This window comes from Camellia sinensis, chromosome 2 (genome assembly GCF_055761805.1).
Source record: "Camellia sinensis isolate YWXY chromosome 2, ASM5576180v1, whole genome shotgun sequence".
Classification (NCBI taxonomy): Eukaryota; Viridiplantae; Streptophyta; class Magnoliopsida; order Ericales; family Theaceae; genus Camellia; species Camellia sinensis.
Window position 1 is genome coordinate 42,371,156 of NC_138962.1, and position 23,580 is coordinate 42,394,735.

The window sequence follows — 23,580 nt, forward strand, 5'->3', positions numbered from 1 at the left end:
AATGGGTAAATTACTCTTTCAACCTCCAACTATCACCAAAATTTAACTTTGGTATACTACCAATTACAACAATTAAGTTGTCAAACTTGACCTCATGTTTCAATGTGGTCCACCCATCACTCAGTGTCAAAATTTTGTATAGAAAACACTGCACATTTTTTGGAAGATAGAAATTATAGCATAAATTATATTTTTCACCTTTCAACTTGAACTCAAATTCCACTTTGGTCATTTATGTTTCAAATTTTTAATGAAGAGTGATGAGATAATCACATTGAAACAAGAGTTGCAGTTTGAGGACTTAATTATTACAATTAGAATGTGAGGAACCAAGGTAAAATTCATATGAAAGTTATAAAAAGAATTGTATACACTTGTACACATATGATGAACACGATTATAAAATGTGTTTTTGCACATATGTGAATGCCACCCCAACAGTCTCTCTCACCCCTCCACCCCAAACCTCTCTAATGCCTTCCTCCCTTTCCCAAACCCATATCTGCCACCCTCATCACTCTTCCCCACCCCTCTACCACCATCCTCCCCCTCCCTTTCCCCTTCATCGCTCCCCACCCTTCCACCACCACCCTTTTTCCCCTCTCACATCCATACATGCCACCATCATCCCCTGTCTACCACCATCGTAAACCATCAACAAGAAGAATTCAACATAATATCCAGATCTAAAATTACACACACACACACAGATGACTTTCTGGTGAAGTCAGGCATGGGCACACAGCAGTGGTGGCGACTTTGGAGGTGTTCGAAGGTGGTGGTTGTTGATACTGATTAGTTACTGATGTAGGTGATTGCCAACGTTGGTGGTTGCCATTGGAGAGCTACAAAAGTGAGATAATGAATGAGTGAGACAGCTATGAGAGAGAGAGAAAGAGAGAGAGAGAGAGAGAGAGAAGAAAATATTTGGGGAAGAAATTTAGGGAAAGTCGGGGGAAACAAATAGAGAGCCAAAACATTGTCGTATTACAATCGAGTTTTTTTGCTACGACAACAACGCTGCCATAAAAGTGTAGTATTTGTGACGGAAACCTCTAATTGTCACATATATGATATAGTTGCTTACTTTTTTGGATGATGGAACATGCTGTCACAAAAAATTGTAGACACTTTTGCATTAGCAAGGTAATGCCATAGCAAACACTCACTTTTTACGACAACGTTGTCATTACAAATATTTTGGTCGCTAATAATATTTTTCACAATGACAAAAAGGTCAACGTTTTGCAACGATATTTGCACCGTTGCAAATATTTCCAATGCAAATACCCATTTTCTAGTAGTGTTAATCCTTCTAACCTCATCATCCATCAAGTATTTCCCCTTTGTTCCTTGCAGTTATGGTTTCACTACCACAAAAAAATCTTGATGTTGGTATGAACTGTTCAGAAGTTGGAGGAGCATCAATCAGCACACCACGAGGAAAATTATGTTGTTCTTGCAATTCTACCACCTCTTGAATTTTCTCCTCGACGTGTTTTCCCAACAGTGCGCGTGCGACAATCATCCATTGTCCAAGTCCATCTACTTCTTCCTGAAGTCTTTGCATGGATTCTATCATCTCTTGCGCATTTTTACACCAATGTTGAGCCACTTTCCTTGGTCTTTTGGCTGGATGATGCTCTGCGCCTCTCAGTTTTGTTTTTACATCATCGACTTTAGTGCTCAAATCCTTTAACTTTCTTTTGAGATTTTTCAAGTTTGGATTAAGGTTTATGTAATGTCCCAACCATTTACTAAATAATGAATATATGAATTCCATGGTGTGGTCAGTTCCTGCAAATATAGAAGTTGTGAGGGATTGTAGTTAAAAGGGAAAAAATCCTGAAGAAAACCACAATATCAATTTTGACGGTTGTTATAAAGAAATTTGAAATTTGATTATAAATTTATGAGTGGAAAAAATCAAGAGAGAAATAATGCTAATATGAGCAAATTGACTTCATATTTACCTCAAAATAATAGAAAAAAAGTCCTCTTTTTTTTTGGGCAGGTTAGAAAATTAGTCTCGAATCACTGACAAAATGGTGATATTGCTACAAATAGATATCAGTAACAATGAACAAGCATTTACCTTCTTGAATTTTTTGCTATGACATCATGTGACATCATTTGTAAAATATTTCACATAGGCTGATGTTTAGAAACAGAAACAAGTGTAAGATCCATAAGAGAGTTTGGAACCATTCAACATCTAAACCCCACAAAACATCTACAGAAGAAGAAGAAATAATTAAAATTTATCTATGAAAAGGAAATGTATGCCTAGGGTTTAAAATTCATCATGAAGTTGCCACACTTTGGCCAAATTTTATATATGAATATGGCACTCAAGCTGAAGTACGCATGGAAAAATGCTTCAGCCACTTTTAAGAAATATAACAAACCAGCTACAAAATTTGGCATATGTAGGAGTAGTTATGCCGTTAACAGTTCTGCTGAAGCTTGAAGAGAAAAATCGAGGATTTGATAACATTTGTTAATCCAAAGCTGATAACGAACTACAAGAAGTGGATGGGCAGTGGTCGCCAAGGTTCTAAATTTAGAAAATGGTTCCTAATTTGCAAATCCTTGTCATATTTAGACCAATTTGTTAGAATTGCCCAATTACAATTACAGTTTGAAAGCCTAGGTTTTCTATGCACACGGTTTTTTTTGTTAGTTGCTACATTTTTACGAAGTTAAATGGAATGCTTTTCGGACATTTCCATCAAGAGTCTGGAATCTCAATTCTAAAATAACTCGTGAAAAATCATAGGAGCCACTGTGTTTGTAAAGTGGGACTACTATATACGCCCTCCTATCATAACAAAAGTTAGGAATTTTTTTCGTGTTAGTTACAAATTATCGTGGTGTAATTACCAAGAAGCATACCCTAAGAAAAATCTTAGTTATAAACTATTGTGGTAATGTATGAACATTAAAAGTTACAAATTTTGTGGTGAGCAAAGTCGTTAACATTTTTATTACAAATCATTGTGGGGTCACAATTACGCTTGAAATCAAAGTTTTTTTAATCCTGGCCAAAATAGCAATCCTATTGTTCATGCGTAAAGTTGAAGAAGACCCAGTCACCTTTGATATGTAAGGCCCACATGAAAATATGGTGCCTAACGATGCATATATGCATGCATTACATCATAGCAACCTGGGCTTCAGGCAGTGGGTGTGTGGTTCTTTTGGTAATACATATACTTTTGCCATCCATCATAATATACTACTAGAAGGGTGGTGCATTTTTTTTATTCCGTGATATTATATCCTTCAACTTTTGAAAAAAATTAATTTGTAAACTACCCGCTAATGCAATGACAAAATACCAATATAAACTATTTTTAGAAATCTTTTCATGAATTGTATTCACCTACTTGTACTCATAAATAAAACATTCTATTTAAGTATTTACCTAATATCCGTATCTGCTTATGTCAGCCGCTTGACCCAAGCCCCCCTCTGCATTAGCACATGCAATGCCATCTGTTTGGACAAGTAAATATATTGATTGGAGCTTGTGTACTATTTTGACTTGCTTAGCTTTAATATGTAGTTCACTTGTTGAATTTTTCCTTCACAAACCTGACATAACTTTAAAATCAAAAAACAACCCAAATATCTATAGACGTGCATATAGGTCAAGTCAGTTCAATTTCAGATATGTCTAGAATAAAACTAACCAAAAATAATTCTCACATTATGGAACTGAAAACTAGACCAAGAACCAAATTAGTTTTTTAATTTTTCTTTTTCTTTTAGACTTTTGTAACCCAAGTTGAGAGATACTAAGAATCTCTACATCTAGTTCAAATTTACACTCCTAAAAAAAATTATAAATTTAGCATAGAAAATCTCAGTGCTCTTTCTAAGAATTTTCTTCAAGAGAAAAAAATAAAATAAAACAAAGGTTTTATACCCCTGTTTTGTGGTCTAGAAAACAAAGAAAATAATTTGTGAAACAAACCTTGAAGCTTTGTCCAAAAGACAACAGAGAACTCAAATACTGAGAAGGATTCTGAGATAGAAAAAACCTGCCACCAACTTTCGATCGACCTTTCCCTTCTACCAAAAAAAAACAATGAGGTAAGCAAATAGACATTTTCGATTACAAACTTTTGACATTAAGGAAAAACTGAAAAACTAGAGTAGACTGATTATAAAGGATCAAGAACTCAAATTAGTGAAACTACGAAAAAATGAATTACAATGATCTTTTCCATCAATTGCAGTCAAAAGTAAACAAATTAAATAAAAAAATGTGAATGGGAATAGGAATAGGAATAGGAATAGGAGAATTAGGGCAGGGAGGTGATAGAAGAGGGCCATTTTGCTCCAAGGAGGCTTCTGTTTGGTTGATTCAAAAGTGACAACAACATCAGAACTGAGATCATGTTTTCACCTCACATAATTTTATTTTATTTTTTAATTTCATCTAACATAATTCAACTTCCATGGAGTTTATGAATATCTTAGCACCCACATTCCTAAATAAAATATATATATATATATATATATATATAAATTATTAGAAGCCATTACAAGCAAATTGTGGCCGATAATTTGTTTGTCGTGCACTCACATAATGAGTGTCTCCCATCTAATTGTACAAATGTGGTTACGTTTTTCATTTTATCAATTCATGAAACATCTGAAAGTACTTACAGAGAGATAGATTTTTTTTTTTTTATTTAGAATCTAACAATGCATTTTCGAAAATTTTCAATATTGGTATCATAAATTAAGGGGTTGTTGCAAATTAGTGGAAAGTCGGTGTGGGAGGGAAAAATCCTCGCAATGTGAAGAAAGTAGGATGACACCTCCCAAGTTTGAAATCCCTGCAGGAACCCAAACACCATTAGTGCTGCTGCCCAGCCGGTTATGTCAGCCGGAGAGCGCTCTGACACTGCCTACAGAAATTGTGAGAAGAGATAACCAGGGGTATATGTCTGAAGGTGTTCTATTCATACCACTGTTCAACCTCTTCATATATATATATATATAGGGTAAAGTAACCCATCTTCTCAGAGACATCAATTCTGTTGGACTACTTTTAGGGGACAAGTTGGCTGCTATTTCATCTTGCACATGGCTACATTATGGCATCATGTCCCCCGAGCACCCTACTCTGCTTGCTCAGAGGGTATCTCACTCCTTGGGGTTGCACCTGTCTCTGCCAACCACGATTTGTTGAGATGTGTTCCACATGTAGGTATCAATTCTTCAAGTGATTTGTAATTCTTCCTCCGATCTCCAAGAAGCTGCTTGGTGGACCTATCCTTCTTCCCTCAACTCACTAGGAGTTGGTCAAGGCATTGTTCCTTTTATTGGGCCTCCTCTCCTGCAATGGTTGTGAGCCTTTCAAGCAAAATAATTGCACTTTACTTTTATGAAAGTGCAAGTGAGACCTATGTCCCATCCCACAACTTTCAGTTGCATTGGACACATGCCCATTTGCAGTTCCATGAAAATTACAATTATTTTGCTAATTTAGCACTCATTTGCAATTCCCCTTAATGAATTAATGAAATTTGGTTTTTTCTTTTTTATTCCATTAATTCTAATTAAATTTGACAAAAGGCATCTATATAATAAGGAGCATATATAGATAATATTTAGCAATCTCTCTTTCTATTTCTCACTCTTATAAAGGGAACAAGAAGTTAAGTAAAAATATTCATACACTATTAAAATTTGGCATGAAAATAAAGCCTAAAAAAATTATCAATTTATATGAGTATTTTCTATCTGATCACAATTATATATTACACAAATTATTTACTAAAATTTTCATTTTATCTATGATTAAAACTAAATTTTTCTTTTTAAATACACAAGAACAACTATCTTTTATTGTAACAAACAATAAATCAAATGACTCCCTCAACCCAAATATTTTAATTGGGAATTTAGACATAGTTGATATGAAGACAAAGGTGAACATGGAATTGGAGTAATCTTACCACATGTTGGACCTAAACTCTTTATTCCAAGCTCAACCCTTTTTGTTGGGACTGCGCCTTGCCTGCTAAGCATGTAATATAATTCAAATAAATTATTTGCATAGAAAAAATTTTATGTTAAAGCTACTATAGTTGCTTAAGTGACTTAAGTCTATTTATTGTGAGAGGTCAAGTCAAAAATTTTATTCTTCTCATGAACTCAACATGTTCAAGAGTTTAATTATTTTTTAGTATATACAAACAAAAAATATTGTATTAGATTATTTAGAAGGGAAAAAAGCCTAAGCTAGCCCAAACTTATAGTCGCTTAATGCTCTGTTATCAGAATCTTACAATTCGCGATTCGATTCACGATTTTTGCAAAATCGATACAAATCTGAGCGAATCTATTTTGGAAATGAATCTATAGTGAATCGCACGATTCACAATCGATTCACGATTCGATTCGCTTTTTATGATTCATGTAATTTTTTGGAACTGTCGTGTCCAACATATTTTTGACTATTTTTTGCTCCATCTTTTTAGTGAAAATGACATAATACAATTTTTAATAGCGTTTAGTACCAAAATAACTAATATATATACATGATTTGTTGTTATTTTAGTGATCATGGAATTTTTAATAGGATCCAATCAAATTCAATCTGACCCAACATGTTTTCAACTTTTCTTCTCATTTTTTTCCTTAAAAAATCATAATATATCTTCCAAAGATGTTTAAGATTAAAGTAACTTACACCATGAATTATCTATTACTATTTTATTAAATTAAACATAGTTGAATATTATATAGGTGAGGTCAGTTATACTTTTTAAAATGTTTTAGGCTTTAAAATAAAAGATCCTATACAATTCTTTCTTATTATTTGGTCATTGCTACTTGGAAAAGCATGTATACTTATTGTCTAAATATCAATTTGCTGTTAAATTATTGTTATTTTAAAAATTGAGAGTTTGTATTTGTTTATTGCCTTTATTAAGAATGGTTGATAATTATCTTAAAAAAGGAAAATGTAAAATGGTGATCTTACATAAAAACTTATTAACTTCTTACCTATTAAACTATATGACCATAATTTAAAACAACATTTTCATTTATTTAAGTCTAAATATTTCATATTCATAAGATATATTTAACATCCAAGTATGTAGATATATTTTTCCAAGTAATTTAGAAAACGTGACCGAATCTTTACGATTCACAATTCAATTCAATTCACGATTTGGTACAAGGCCATTTCGATTCATAATTGAAATCCCGATTTGACAACTATGGCTTAGTGACTCAAGTCTATTCATTGTGAGAGGTCAAGTCAAATTTTATTCTTCTCATGAACTCAACATGTTCAAGAGGTTAATTATATTTAGTATATACAAACAAAAATTATTTTGTTAGATTATTTAGAGGGGAAAAAAATTAAGCTAGCCCAAACTTTAAGCACTAAGCTCAAGCCCAGGTTCAAAAAAACAATTGGGCCTTAAAACTTATCCCACCATAACCCTACAGACCTATAATAATCTAACTAGGAAGGTCCATTGGGCAGATAGTCACTCCTATATGACGGTAAAAGGTTAAATCAAGCAACCAATACATACTCAGTGTGTTAGTTGACCATTTTATGCTATATTTTGAGCCAAATTAGGTTAAATAAGCATAATGACTACAAATATATAATGGTGGCACTATCAAAAACCTTTTCATATTTTCTCTTTGTCTATTTATTCAAGAACACAACAAAAAAAATACCCAAGTTTCAAACATAAGTCTATTGTATCATTGTATTTATCCTAAATACTAACATATACAAATAGTTGTAGTAAATTACTCATTTTACATTGAATTCCAACATAAGGTTTATTTAGTTTGGTTATAACTCGATGAATATATGCTTTAGAAATGATGCATGCATATCGTTGCTGAGCATGATTGCTATGATTCTATACGCATACGATGTACATCATTTGTGTTTAACCTGTTGGACTAATGTCATACCCAGATAAGGAGGATAAAATCATCTTATTCAAGGTGGTTCAGCCATGTCATGGAGTACCATAGTATGTAACACAAGTCATGGAGTATTGTTATGTTGTGTTGCATGTCCATGATGTGGCGATACATTCATTATGTTTTAAAATATGTTCACTTTTATTTTGTTGGTTAGTAGCAGTTATACAGTAATTAGGAATTTTGATTGTATATGTTAGGATATTAGTAGGCTTACTAAGTAGGCATCTAATTTATTCTATTTAAATAGGTTGTATTCAATCAATATATTCAAAGGGAGGCTGGAATATTTTGTATCGACTTCTTGGTGAAGTTATGGAGGTCTAGTTTTTTATTTTTAATTGAACTAACAAGAAGTCTTTCCCCTCAAAGTGGGTCTGTTATCGACTTCTTAAGTTTTTTCTTCTTTATTTAATTTATTTATAAAAGGATTTATATCATATGGTTTCCTTTTCACTCTAGTTTAGTTAATATTCTAATGATTATATAAATTTCTGGTACGACATCAACCTATGTGTATAATCTATTGTGTTATTCCAGCAATTATTGATATAAGCAAGGTGTTATATTTTTGTCATACTGCATTACATATAAAGATTGTGCACAGTGCACAATTCATGATGTTAGGGATGTCACTGAACCTACTAGCTCTGTTTCCACTCAGTGGGCTAGCTAATGAGCTATGTGATGCGTTTATGATTATCTATTCTATTATATAAAGCATAAACCCCATTTGGTGTGATCATTGTCACACTTTGTTTTCTAAGAATGCCCTCCACATCCAATAACTGCCAAATCCAAGTTTTTCTTATTCATCAAACAGTCCAATATTGTTAACGGTCTTCTGCATGCATCAAACCATCCAAAAATTTAAATGTAAGATTGCAAATGCATCGCATTGCACCCACTGCTTTGTTTTCTAAATTTTAACATACAGGTATATATGTAGGATATTTTTCTACAACATATTGTGATGGCATTAAGGATTTGATCAAGTGATAATCATGCCTATATCAAAGTCAAAACTAGAAAGTAAGGGCAAAACTAGAAATTTTATGTAGGGGCCATCAAATAATTTTTAAAGTATTATATAAATTCTTATTGACTTCATGTTTGATAGTTTTCTCTGAAAATCAAGTACACAAGTTTTTAGTGATTTATCAAAATTTTCATTCAGAAAATTCAAAAAAAAAATACGAATTAAAACATTTATAGTATAGCACCATAATTAAATTCAATAACGTTTTTATTCACAAAAATTAAATTCATAATTTGAATAAAAAATTACATGTGCTATACAGTGTTGGACTTCTGAAAATTTGTGTTGTTTTTAGATTTGACTTCACAATTTAAGAGGACCTCTAGTGTGTTGCAGTCTTGGTCTGAACAACATGACTACTATGACACACTTAGAATGGGAGTAGGAGTTTGGGCTGGTAAGGCCAGAAGGGTTGGGCTGGCCTGAGTAGAGGTTGGGATGCTTCCGATTGAAGGTGTTGGAATTTTTGTGATTGAAGGTGATTGGGTCAACGAGTTAAGAAGTGGGTATGGCTATAGATGTTTGACTGGTAGGGACTAGGTTATAAGACTGATTTGGGCATAGACTTGTTTAAAATATAGAATAAATTGGATGACAAGTTTCTGGGCTAGAGTGAGACCAGTGAGAGTGACAAGTTCGGAGTGGGTTAAGGATATAGGGTCGGTTTTAGGGTGTAGGCTGGGTTGGGTTGGGTTGGGGTTTTGGACTTGTTCCTTTCATTTCCTCCTCTCTATCGATCAACGTCTATGGAAAATCGAGACAACACAAGTTGGCAATGGTGCTGCTGGCAACTGTCGACGAGGATGAACCAAGTTGACTTCCGGTTATGACGCGTCAACGACGAAGATGGTGTGAAGCCAACCCTCCCGTTGGTGATGACAAAGGCCACTAATACCGATGGGTTCCGACAAACGACAATGTTAACTCTAGTTCGTGGATAGCCTTTTGCAGATGTTGAGCAACAAGATACTGATGACGATTGGCTAATGACGACATTGGGTGTCATCGATGTGTGGTCACGATGATTGTCCAAGTTCAACGACGCGAAGGTTGAACAGCAATGAGTGGTGTTGGAATGACGATGCCTCTGGCTTAATGTCAAAGATTGGTGAATGGAAGCTGATGGTGGAAGCAACTATACAGAGGATACAATACACTCTGGATTGAAGGTTACTCTGATACGACTTGATGCTAGACAGCCGACAAAAATAAACACAAAACTAAAGAACAGAAGAAAACCATAGCAAAAATTAAACTCTCAATTAATGTGTTCAATATCAAAAGTGTCCTCAATTAACCATAAACTCAATATTTATAGTCCAACTAACAGATAAAAATAAGAAACAAAATAAATTCCGAAAAAACCCAAAATTAAACTATTGATTCCCTAAATAAAATATCCCAAAATAAATCAAGCTAACTAAATTAATTCTAATTCTTTTGCGCCTGCCTCAAATAAGTGCGATGAATCTTGGGCTATAAAGCAACAACACTTCAAAACAGGTGTCGTAGCAGTGTCAAACGCACGGACATAGCTAGGGCACATAAGGGACACACCTCCTTTTATAGTTAAGTTGTTTTCAGGGAAAACGTCAGGGACATGCCAACTAGTTTTTTTTTTTTTTTCTTTATTATTTTATGAATGTTGGATGTTAAATGTTTATTACTTTTACTTAGATTTAAATAATTAATAGATCATTCATAAAAATAGACAAACCATAAGAGTTAATTTGAGAGAGTTTTTTTTATATTGAATTAGTGTTAGATTTTGTTAATTTTGATTGTTTGAAGATGTAATATTAATCTACATAACAAATAAAAATTATTGGCATGTTCTTGCCATGTCTATGTCCCAATTTTTTTGAAATCACCATGTTCTGTGTCCGTATCCATACTTCGTAAGCCTCAAGCTTCTGCATGTGACCCCCATCACTAAGTCAATTAGATCAGGGAAGCACATTGAACATGTTCATTTACCTATGCAAAGGTTATATTCATGTGCATTTGTGTGAGCATCGATAATACTTGTGTTTCATTTTGGTGCGTTGGAGGCTGCAACTTGAGAGAGGGAATAATGAGATTTCTGATATTATTATTATTGAGATATCTGTTACTTAGCTTAAGAATTGGGATCAAGTATTAAAGAATGGACTGTATTCTTTAATTTTTCCTTTTTAAGCATACACCTAAGTGATTAAGCGTTTAAGATTCCACAATTGGATAATCAATGCCCACACAATTGGATTAAGCATTTAACTATTAAAGAATATTTGGATTTGAACAGAGTATTTAGACATCTTAAAGCATAAAGCCTTCCACAATTAACAATTGGCTTTAACAGAATAGTTGGCATTAAGGAAATTATTTTGGTACATGTACATGATATAGTGACCATTTTAATTGTGGAGTTTTGTGGAGTTTTACTGGTTACTTATACTTGAACTAGTGGAACAGCAACTAGTATTTTACGAAAATCCTTAAAAAACAAAAATATCTATATATATTATTGGGTAATTGTTTGTGATTTGTTTTCTTATACCACATAAATTTTATTTTAAAGAATTAGTTATATTAGTGGGAGTTCTTTACCTTGTAAAGGTATTTTGAGTACGAGCATTGTAATTTTATTTTTATTTTTATTAAATTCATAACAATCTTTTGCTCAATTTTGGTTTCTCAAGGAAATTTTTTTTATAGTCAACTATATTTGTGAGGATTGGGGCCAATCAATTATTTGTTTGGTCTTAATATTTTTCATAGTTTAGTTATTGCCCATATAAATATATTTCGTTTATAGGAACATGGAAAAGAAATTTGAAGTCTTCCAATCCTTGGTTGTTTCAGTGTTTTTTTTTTGGGCAAAACAAAAAAAGGTTCATTAAAAATAAAAAGTACGACAGTCCTAAATCAGAGGGAAAAGCATACAGATAAAAAAACCCTCCCAGAAAACAACAACTCCCATACTAACAAGGGCAGCGCTACCCTTTCAATAGGGTATGCAATTGAATAATCTAAAATATATTTTTTTTAAATAAATTAGTGATATATATGTTAAAACAGTCCATTCTCCATTTATGAATACCCTGTCCCACTACATTGAACACTCAAATCAAACCAACTCATTTTGCTGAACACGCACTCCACTCCATTGAATATCCAATTCATAACCCACTAACTCTTAAAACAATAATGTTAGGATTATTATCTTTTCTCATCATAATTTCTTTATCACCTTATGTGTCAACATTATGGTAGTTTAATGAGTCTCCCCCACTCATGCTTGTTACCAATGTTGATACATGAGATCATAAACAAAACATGGAAAAAAATATGGTCATTAACACTTAAAAAGAAGAAAAAAAAACGTATATGGTTAAGTTTCTTATATATACAGATTCTTCTTTGTTTATGTTTCTTCTCTCCAACATAATAATACAAAACATATATATTCATGTATTTTATTCCTTATCTAAAAATTTTATGCCAATTCATGTTCAAAATTAATTGATCGATCAAAAACGTTTGGGAAGTGGCTTTTTTAGTGCTTTGGTTTTGACTAAAATATGAGGTGAAAAAATATGTTTGGGAAAGATTTTTTGATTTTTTACGAAAAACATGCAAAAAGTAAAGTGAAATGGGAATTCTTTGTAGAGGATGCCTTATCCTCGTCTATATTTGTCCATAAATAAATTTCTTTGTTGTTGATCAAAAAAAAGAAAAAGAAAAAGTAAAGTGAATGAAAAGGAATCTTTTACTTTTTTGTATGAGTTGAAAACTTTTTGGCTTTTTAATAGCTTTTTAACTTTTTGACTTTTTTAGTAACATCTTGACTTTTTGGCTAAAATAGCACCTCATACAAAAAAGTCAGATTCCTTCCCATTCACTCTACTTTTTGCATGTCTTTCAGTAAAAAGCCAAGAAGTTCTTCCCAAACATATTGGTTTTTTTCACCTCATATTTAGCCAAAAAGCCACTTCCCAAACGGGCTCAATTTATAACTTGCTCGACAAATTAACCATAGAGGCAGATTGTATGGGAAAAAAATATCATCTTATCATGCTAGTGATAAAGACAATATATATTTATGATAAAAGTTCATGTATCTACATTTTTTTTTTTTTTGAAACAATGGCAACAATATATTATAATTTTTTTAATTTGTGATTTGGAATGCGGAGTCGGTGGATCATTTGCTTATTCATTTGGATGCTTATTGCTACGACTTTTGGTTTGGCTTGGGTTTAGCGAAGTTCGGTATTAGTGATGTTGCAAAGTTGGGTTGGGGGGAGGGTTTGAAAGAGGCGACGGAAGACATGGATGCTTGCGGGGCATTGTTTGATGTGGTTGATATGGTTGGAGTGGAATAGGTGTATTTTTCATGATGTGTCTCGGTCCGATCCGTGGTTGAAGTGGCGGTTACTCATTGTGCTTCATAGTTGGGTTACGGTTACGGTAGATTCGGATGTGTTGGCTTTTGTAGATTTTGTAGAGGAATTGATTAGTTAGGCTTTGTGCTGTTTTAGGCTACCTTTTGTATTCTTTACATCGTCTTGATACTTTTTTAATAAAATTTGTTTATTTATCACCTGTTAGTAATGGGCGCCCATGTGGCATGACCATTTAAATTTAACATTTGATCCTTATCCAAATAGGTTTTGATTTTGAAATCAAACCTATTTAGGATAACCACTCTTGAAACAGACGTTATCAGTTTGAACTGATATAGATAGATATAATATATATTAGATATTATCTGTATCTTAACTGATATGGATAGATATTATAATATATTAAATATCTGATATGGTTATGGGTAATCTGTGAAAGAGGAAAAACAACGTAGTCTGTTTTTCTACCCACATTCTGACTCTCTCCCAAAAATACACAACGATCAAGTCTTTGACACTGTGGTTAGTGTGGGTGATATTCAATCTGTGATATCACTCCACTGCTGGGTTGGTTCATCAAGAAGTTTCCTGGAAGCACGTGATTTATCCAAGAAGGTTCTATCATCAAGAAGGTATAATCTGATCATTTTAATCCGCTGCATATTCTGTATATTTTTTTGAGTTTACATTGGTATCAGAGCCTGTTAATGGATATTTTCGTGTTTTCCTCATGTGTATACTTTTATATGTATATGTATGTATTATACACATGAATATTTGTAGAAAATTTTTTTTTTTCTGATTAGGAGCATAAAAATATTTTTTTTATGTTCATTAATGCCTTTTTTCATATCATAAATAGTTTTATTTTGAAAAAAGGAGTCCGGCAGTACGAAAATCGGACCAGAAAACACCCTGGAAGGCGGCGCGTGGCCTGCACGCGCCACCTGACGAAGTGGACCGTTTCCACGCGCCTCCACGCGCAGCCACGCGCCTCCACGCGCCAGCTGCTCACCCGACGCGCTTGCACGCGCTCTCACGCGCGCGTCAGCGGCGCAGTCACGCGCGGGCCCTCCGCGCCACGCACGCGCGCCGTGCGCTGAGCCGCGAGCCGAGCCGCGCGCTGAGCCGCGAGCCGAGCCGCGCGCTGAGCCGCGAGCCGAGCCGCGCGCTGAGCCGTGAGCCGAGCCTTGAGCCGAGCCGCGTGCTGAGCCGCGCCGTTTTCCTCGGCTGGCTTGGCTGCTGGCGATTAGGCACTGTTTGTTTTGTTTTTAATTCTGAACTGCGTTAAATGATCATAATTAATTCATTACATATTTGTTTTATGCGTGGCTTATACTGTTAGACTCAGAATTAATTTTTCTACATTCTGTAAAATTTTGAAAATTTTCAGAAAATATAAATTATTTTTCCTGTGTTAATAATTCATTTTTTATGCTTTAAAATGATTCTGGTATTGCATAAATAATTTTCTGGGGCTGAAATATTTATTGTAGACTTCTGAAAGGTTTTATTATTTACTGGTAATATTGTCTCATTTTATCAGTTTCTGGATTTTTTATTTCTAATTTTATGTGTATTTATTAGTCATTTAAAATTCCAGAATATTTCAGAAAAATTTCAGAATATTTCAGAACAATGTACATTTTAATTATGGCATAATCTGAATATTGTTTCTGTTTACTAGTTTCTGGATTTTTTATTTCTAATTTTATGTGTGTTTAATTAGTTATTTAAAATTCCAGAAAATTTCAGAAAATTCCAGAAAATTTCAAAAAGGATGTACACTTTAATTATGGCATAATCTGCATATTAAATACAACATTTTTTTTTGGTTTTTTTAATATGTTGCAATTAAAGCATGATTATTTATTTATTTATTTATTTGAATTCCATCATTAAATAAATATAGCATGAGTTGTTTGTAAATTTATATTGAGATGCTATTGTATGGAATTTATCATGCTTTGTATATGCCATAAATAGTGGGAGATTGTTTGATTATTTTTTGCGCATGGAATGAAATTAAATTTTGATAATTATCACTAGAGGCGCAAGAGATGATTACGAGCATAGCAAATTTTCGATCTTGAGACATGTGTAAAATTATCATTATTTAATTTAGATTCTTTTTGCTGCAAAATATTTTGTTTTGTGTTGCTATCATTAATATCCCCTGCGCATTTTTATTTACTCTGTATGTAGAAATGGCTGCTAAGTCAGTGGTGGCAGACTTAACTAAGGGAGAGAAATTGGATGGCGACAATTATGACATATGGCGCCGTAAGATCCAATACCTCCTCAATGAGCAAGAAGTGTTGACCACACTTGAACAAGTGATGGTTGAGCCAGAGCAGGGCAATACAGCTCAACATCGTCGTGATCTTGAAGCCTTTCAGACTTGGCGTAACAAAGATCGGTGTGCGCGCTTTACTATGTTGAGCAGCATGCACAACGACTTGATTAGTGAGTTTGAGCATTGCCCGACTGCATTTGAGATGTGGGAAGCTCTCAAGCAAAAGTTTGGTATTACCTCTTTGGCAAAGCTACGTGGGCTGACTATGAAGTTTGACTCATATCAGAAAAGGGCGCATCACTCGATGAAGCAGCATTTGAGAGTCATGTCAGCCATGATACGTGAGCTTGCGGCTGCTGGGCATAATTTGACTCAAGAGCAGCAAGTACAGGCTGTGATACGCTCTCTGCCAAATTCTTGGGAGCAGATGAAGCAGAACATGATGCATAATGAGAGTGTGAAAACATTCGAAGACATATCGCGTCATTTGGAGCTAGAGGCTGAGCGCCTTGAGGCGGCTAAGTCTGATGGTTCTGCTATGGTGGTTGAGTCAAGCTCACGTAGGACTTCTCAGTTCAAACGTGGAAAAGCAAAAGGTGCCCCCAAGAAGCAAGCAGCGGCTGCGCTTAAGCCCAATGGCGCTAGAAATTTCAAGCGTAGGGGCAAGAGAGGTGGTAAGAAGGCAAAGGCTAAATTGACATGCTTTAACTGTAACAAAGAAGGACACTTCGCTCGGGATTGCCCTGAGCAGAAGAAGACTCCGGAGCAACAGACCACATCGCGAGGGACAGAGTAGGGTTCGTTGAGTATCGTCGAGTACCTGCTGGGAGCAGAAAAGTTTACATGGGGAACGAGTCCAGTGTGGAGGTGCTTGGCATTGGCACATTCAAGCTGGAAATGCGACGAGGGCGCACCTTGTATCTTCATGATGTTCTTTATGCTCCGGATATTCGGCGAAACTTAGTTTCAGTTATTAGCATGATGAGCCTTGGTTTTAGCTTTTGTTTTGAGAATAATGGTGTTAGCATTTATTTGGGAACAATTTTTTATGGTTTTGGTTATCTTTCAAATGGTTTTTTAGTTTTGGATGTGGATGATTCTAGTATTAATAAAAATGCCAATGGATCTATTTCTAATATTGCATCTTTTTGTGATAATGATTCTATGAGATGGCATGCTAGATTAGGCCACATAGGGCAAGACAGGATGACTAGATTGGCTAGAGAAGGTCTTTTAGGCCCACTCGCTAGAGTCACTTTGCCTACTTGTGAGCACTGTCTTGCTGGAAAGGCAACAAGAAAACCATTTGGGAAAGCCATAAGGGCATCTATCCCATTGCAACTTATTCATTCTGATATATGTGGACCAATGAATGTGAGGGCAAGGCATGGAGCCCCCTATTTCATCACATTTATAGATGATTGCACACGTTTTGGTCATGTCTATCTGATTTCTCACAAGTCAGAAGCATTGGATTGCTTTAGACGGTATGTTAATGAGGTTGAGAATCAATTAGACAAGAGCATTAAAGCTCTAAGGACTGACCGAGGACGTGAGTATCTATCTGAGCAATTTAAAGTGCTCTGTGAGGAAAAAGGAGTTATCAGGCAATTGACAATTCCTAGAACTCCGCAACAAAATGGTGTAGCGGAGAGAAGGAATCGCACATTGCTTGACATGGTTAGATCAATGATGGCGCAAGCTAATCTTCCAATTTCTTATTGGGGAGATGCTTTGTTGACTGCTGCCTACGTCCTTAACCGTGTGCCCTCCAAATCAGTTCCTTCCACCCCATATGAGATGTGGACTGGCAAAAAGCCTGATTTGGGCAATTTGCGACCTTGGGGTTCGGCAGCTTACATACACAACGCTTCTCATAAGTTTGGGAAGTTGGGCCCTAGAGGAAAGAAGTGTATCTTCATTCGCTATAGTGAGCATTCTAAGGGCTATGTGTTTGTTGGGGAGCATCCGGATGGAAGTGTGACTGAAATTGAGTCACGAGATGTGGATTTCCTAGAGGAGGATTTCCCTAGCAGAGGTGAGGTAACCAGAGAAGTAGAATTCTACGAGATGGAGGATCTACTTGAAGGCGCACCTAGTAGCTTAGTAGAGAATGAGGAAATAATTCCTCAAGCTCCTAGGGACAGTGGGAGCGATCTACCTACCCATGGATTAGATCCAATGGATGAGGATTCTCAGGATTCTCAACTACGTAGAAGCAAACGTGGAGCTATACCCCGTCGTCGTTTTGAGATTGAAGGGGAAGCATTCATGATTGCTCCGAGTGATGAGATGGAGCCTAAGAATCTCAAAGAGGCTCTCTCATCCCCTGCTAGTAAAGAATGGAGTACTGCAATGGAAGAAGAAATAGAGTCTATGAAGAAAAATCATGTCTGGGACTTGGTTGATTTGCCGCTAGGGCGCAAGACTATCGGGAACAAATGGGTTCTCAAAATCAAGCGCAAGGCGGATGGTTCCATAGAAAGGTATAAGGCTCGCCTAGTGGCGAAAGGTTACACCCAACGAGAGGGTGTGGACTATGAGGAAACTTTTTCACCAGTTGTAAGGTTTGCCTCTATTCGCCTAATCCTGGCCATAGTAGCTCAGTTGGACTTAGAGCTATATCAGATGGACGTTAAAACTGCATTTCTCAATGGAGAATTGGATGAAGAGATCTATATGGATCAACCAGAAGGCTTTGTGGCAGTAGGTCAGGAGCGCAAAGTTTGCAAGCTTCAACGATCTATTTATGGCTTAAAGCAATCATCCAGACAGTGGAATCTGAGATTTCATCGAGCCATTGTTTCAAATGGGTTTACGATGATTGATGAAGATCACTGTGTGTACGTTAAGCGGTCCAAGGACATTTTTCTGATATTGTCATTATATGTAGATGACATATTATTGGCTGGAAATGACAAGGAGATGATTGTCGCCACTAAAATGTGGTTGTTCTCTACATTTGAAATGAAGGACATGGGTGAGGCGAGTTATGTGCTCGGTGTTAAGATCCTTAGGGATCGCTCTAGGAGACTTCTTGGTTTGTCTCAAGAGACTTACATTAAGACTATTCTAGAGCGGTTCCAGATGCAGAGCTGCAAACCCATTGACACTCCTGTTGCAAAAGGCGAGAGCCTAAGCCTTGATATGGGTCCTAAGACTCAAGAAGAAAATGAAAAGATGGCCCGTGTTCCCTATGCAAATGCTGTTGGAAGCTTGATGTATGCTATGATGTGTACACGTCCTGACATTTGCTATGCAGTCGGATTGGTGAGTCGTTACCAATCCAACCCAGGACCAGCTCATTGGAAAGCAGTTAAGAGGATATTACGATATCTTAGAGGAACTGCAGATTACACACTTTGCTACCAGAGTTCAGATCTACATCTAGTTGGCTATTGTGATGCTGACTGGGGAGGAGACCTAGATGAGCGTAAGTCTACTTCAGGATATGCTTTTATGCTTAGCGATGGTGCTATTTCTTGGAGCAGTAAGAAGCAATCCTGCATCGCCTTATCGACCATGGAGGCTGAGTTTGTGGCTTGTTCATCTGCCGTTCAGGAAGCCGTGTGGTTGAGGAGATTCCTTCAGCATTTGGATGTTGTCACACACACTTCAGATCCTGTGACTATCCATTGTGACAGCATGGCTGCACTCGCTTACGCTAAGGATCCTAAATACCATGGCAGAACCAAACACATTGATGTGAGGTTCAATTTTATCAGAGATATTTTGGCGCAGAAAGAAGTGATCCTGGAGCACATCCCTACAAGTCGCATGGTTGCGGACCCTTTGACTAAGCCCATTGCTAGAGATGTTTATCTTACTCATGTTAGGGCTTTAGGACTACGTAGGTGGTGATTTTTTATGTGTATTCAGTTGAACTCTTTTTTTTTTTTTTTTGGGGATATTAATGCCATTAGTATTCATACTTGTTTCTATCACACATTTATGTTTACTACTTTTAGTAATGGTTTGTGAATTAGCATACACAAAACAATTAAATTGATGTTAGCAGGCAAGATTGGCTCACTCACACGAGCAATCGCCCTTAGCGCTGGGTAGCGAGTAAGGATGAGACTAGAAGCTAAAATTATCCACTAGCTATGTCGCCTTGGTTGGATCCAAGATGAGGTCTTGTTAGAGACCGGCCATGGATATGAGAGTACCCACTTTTCCATGATATGTCTGTTATGGATAGCCAGATGCGAGATCTCATTTGATGCCTGAGAGGCGAGCAAATAGAGAATTCGAGTTAGACGCTAGGAAGCGACTCGTGCGCTTAAGAGCGACTAGACTAAGATCTGTATGGTGTGTGAGTTTAACATCACTCTTTAGAAGAGTAACTCCACTATAACATGCATTCATACTGCATGTGCTTATCGACCCGTTAGCGAGGTGAAAGAATGGATCCCTGCTTCTTCACCGTGTGAGTCCTAAAAGTCATTTTTTCCTAAATGACTTCACTTTGTGCCTTTTTGTGACCTTTGACTATGTCATAAGATGAGGAGTTGATGTTCAGCTACTTTGGTATGTTGCCTGCGGTCATGTATGATTCGGCTTTAAGGGACATTACTGGGAAAGCGGTCAATTTCAAATTGAATGATATGAGGGTGAAGGGAAGATCATCTAGTTCTACATCTCTGCTCTATATTCACTGTCGACAACTCACATCGCTCTTTATAGGATGCTGATTGGGTGTGAATATAATGCGGGACCTAGGAGAGTCAAACATGCTCTTTGAGGGATTAGAGATGTTTTTGGACTGATGTAGCTAGATGGGTCTGGGTACATGAGACACTATTTCTGTTCTTTTTGGGTTGATGTCTCTATACTGACTCATGTTGAGTTTCTAGTATAGAGCTCCCACTTGCAGGTGTTCTCAGCGGTCGCACGGTGCATTGGCTAGTATGAGATTGTTCGTTTTTGGGGAGATTGAGATAGAGATGTGGCAGTGTCATGCCAACTCATGTGCGAGTGGGAGATGTTAGTAATGGGCGCCCATGTGGCATGACCATTTAAATTTAACATTTGATCCTTATCCAAATAGGTTTTGATTTTGAAATCAAACCTATTTAGGATAACCACTCTTGAAACAGACGTTATCAGTTTGAACTGATATAGATAGATATAATATATATTAGATATTATCTGTATCTTAACTGATATGGATAGATATTATAATATATTAAATATCTGATATGGTTATGGGTAATCTGTGAAAGAGGAAAAACAACGTAGTCTGTTTTTCTACCCACATTCTGACTCTCTCCCAAAAATACACAACGATCAAGTCTTTGACACTGTGGTTAGTGTGGGTGATATTCAATCTGTGATATCACTCCACTGCTGGGTTGGTTCATCAAGAAGTTTCCTGGAAGCACGTGATTTATCCAAGAAGGTTCTATCATCAAGAAGGTATAATCTGATCATTTTAATCCGCTGCATATTCTGTATATTTTTTTGAGTTTACATCACCAAAAAAAAAGTCTAATATACTACAATATATTACAATTTTTTTAATTCATAAAATTTAAATTTTTTAATGTCTACCTTAAAAAAAAATCCTAGAGCCACCACTGCATACTAACAAAGACAAAACTAATACCCATCATAAACCCCAAAACTCTAATACACAGTTTTGAATTCCTAAGGCCATCTCCAATCCTTCGTCAAATGTTTCATCAAATTTAAATTTGATCAAAAAATGGATAAAATTGTGCTCCAACCGTTTCATCAAATGAAGAGAGTTAAATTTTTCATTAAATTAAGGGAGCTTTTGACCTTTCATCAAATTTTGTAGCTAGCCATTGGGCCGGACATCTGCCCAAACGACCAGACTTTCTTCATCTGAATGTCAAATTTTACTCATGGCTGGACATCCGTCCGGTCATCCTTCCGGACAACCGGACTTGCAAAAAAATTTGATGAAAATTTTAAATTTACCATTGAAATGCATCATATCAAATCAAATTTTTCATCAAATTTGATGAAGGATTGGAGATGCTCTAACCCATTTCAATGCTTATGATAATGTCATTCACAAAATAATCCTTCAACCCTTTAAAAGCCTTGACCCAATGTGCAGTTTGCACCAAAACCAAATCTGCAGTCTCTCCATTCCAAAACCTCCTTGTTGAACACTGAATTGTTACAAGTAAGCCAAATGCTCCATAATGATGCTTAGTTGTTTCAGTTGTTTTGCCATATATTTTTGAGTGTTGTAATGGAATGTTTAAATGGCATGTGATATGTCACAGTTATGATCTTATGTAAGGTTAGAGCATTCCAATAGATGAACTAATGAGTTTGTTAGTGTCAGCTCCTAAATCAGTTAGCAAGCAAGAGAGAAAGAGGAAGGAGGGGACAAGCCTGACAGAAAAAGTACCAGAGCAGAACATTTTTTAAAATTTTCTTTTGTCCTTTCTATACATATATAATACATGTATACATTATATTATTTACTAACACACATCATTGGAGCACCCCATTCACTCTCTAAATTAACAAACAATTAACACACAAAATTCGATTCCCACTTTTCACCAACTAACACACTTTATAACACACAATCTAAACCATCCCACCGTGGATGCTCTTACTTAACATTACAACAGAAGTACGAGAAGGCTAGATACGCATTTTATAGCTGTTTATACATGGGTTTGAAATGACTTTATTTAAAAGGTTGTCACTTCAGATATATATATATATATATATATATGTGTGTGTGTATGTATTAGAAGTCATATATATATGAGAAGGGTAGCACTCACTGCGTGTGCACTTTATACAAGAAATTCGGTGCATTTGTTTTGTTTTAATAACTGATTATCTTTCTTTAAAAATAAAATAAAAAATATTGTCTATGAACTATCTTCCATCATATACCTCCTAATTCCTTTCTCTATTCAATTATCTTACCAAGTGTAATTAGTTGGGCACTAGCCGAAATTAAATCTCACATACATACATACATAATCTATGTAAGATGCATTTACATACTGTTTCAGAGAAAAAGAATCGGAAAAGCAAACATGCCATATACAACCAACATATAATTATATGATGCAAAGAAACCATGCAAAATTCGTGAGGCCAAGGGGTTGGTTGTATGAATGCAAGTAGCAGTAGTAGGGGTATTCTGTACTTTCCAAATCTCTCTCGATGCATGTCATCTACCTGTACCTTTAATTTCATGCCGTTAATGAAATTTTTCTTTGCTGATCAAAAAAAGAAACCATGCAAAAACACACCTTGTGAAAAGAGGCTCCTTTGTTCCTTTCTTTTCTTTTTTTCCTTCCACTCCAAAGCCCAAAGGAGCGTCAAAACTCCTACATTTTATTGAAGGACCTAGAGAGAGAAAGAACCCACAAACACGTCACTGGTGAGTTAAAATTAAGGCTCCTTGATTAATCAATTGGGTCAAGTTAAAACCTCTCCCTAGCTGCTGCTGATAAAAACCTCTCCTGAAAAGCATTCACAAACGCCTCCCAAGTACCACCAACACGAGCTTTCTCGTACTTCCACCATTGACCCGCATCTCCCTTCAGTTGAAAGGATGCCAAGGTCACTTTCAGTGCTCCGTCCTCGATGCCAAGCATCTCAAACGTCTTCGTTGTCTGTTCGAGCCATTCATCTGCCTTAAGCGGCTCTTTAGGATCCCCGATAAACTCGTCCGGATTACACCGAAAGAACTCCCTCTTCAAGAAGGAAGGTCCTGTCTCAGCTGCCTGATTCCCAGCTCTAAGAATACCTAAAGCTCCTGCTATCTCTCTGGCCAAGGCACCCATAGCCTGCTGACCTACTGGCTCAGCCACATTGGCCTGCCCAACTCCCTCCTGCACTGCCGGAATCTCACCCTGTAACGGTACTTC

General features: G+C 36.0%; 1 long non-coding RNA gene across 1 annotated transcript; it reads right to left on the bottom strand.

Moving 5' to 3' along the window:
• Positions 1–324: 324 nt before the first annotated feature.
• Positions 325–23,140, bottom strand: LOC114284607 (uncharacterized). Its single transcript, XR_003636950.2, has 6 exons — positions 22,960–23,140; positions 5,976–6,037; positions 3,980–4,077; positions 3,428–3,597; positions 1,321–1,797; positions 325–845 (listed from the first exon to the last, which is right to left on the bottom strand). It is a non-coding gene; the product is annotated as an uncharacterized LOC114284607 (long non-coding RNA).
• Between the last annotated feature and the right edge of the window lie 440 nt (positions 23,141–23,580).